The following is a 438-nucleotide window of genomic DNA, read 5'->3' as shown; positions in this document are numbered from 1 at the left end:
CCAAAGTGACCTCAGTGGATCCATTCTGTCACCAAAGTGACCTCAGTAGTTCCATTCTGTCACCAAAGTGACCTCAGTGGATCTATTCTGTCACCAAAGTGACCTCAGTGGATCTATTCTGTCACCAAAGTGACCTCAGTGGATCCATTCTGTCACCAAAGTGACCTCAGTAGATCCATTCTGTCACCAAAGTGACCTCAGTAGATCCATTCTGTCACCTAAGTGACCTCAGTAGATCCATTCTGTCACCTAAGTGACCTCAGTAGATCCATTCTGTCACCTAAGTTACCTCATTAGAGATCCATACTGTGACCTCAGTAGATCCATTCTGTCACCAAAGTGACCTCAGTAGATCCATTCTGTCACCAAAGTGACCTCAGTAGTTCCATTCTGTCACCAAAGTGACCTCAGTAGTTCCATTCTGTCAGCAAAGTGACC

The 438-nt window shown here is 45.4% G+C and overlaps 1 protein-coding gene across 6 annotated transcripts in view; it reads left to right on the top strand.

Moving 5' to 3' along the window:
- fam49a (family with sequence similarity 49 member A) overlaps window positions 1–438 on the top strand; it is a 37,096-nt gene that overhangs the window by 33,032 nt on the left and 3,626 nt on the right. The window lies entirely within an intron of this gene.

This window comes from Anarrhichthys ocellatus, unplaced genomic scaffold (assembly GCF_004355925.1).
Source record: "Anarrhichthys ocellatus isolate YVR2014 unplaced genomic scaffold, GSC_Weel_1.0 scaffold66, whole genome shotgun sequence".
In the NCBI taxonomy this organism is placed as follows: domain Eukaryota; kingdom Metazoa; phylum Chordata; class Actinopteri; order Perciformes; family Anarhichadidae; genus Anarrhichthys; species Anarrhichthys ocellatus.
This window is presented reverse-complemented; position numbering and strand designations above follow the sequence as displayed.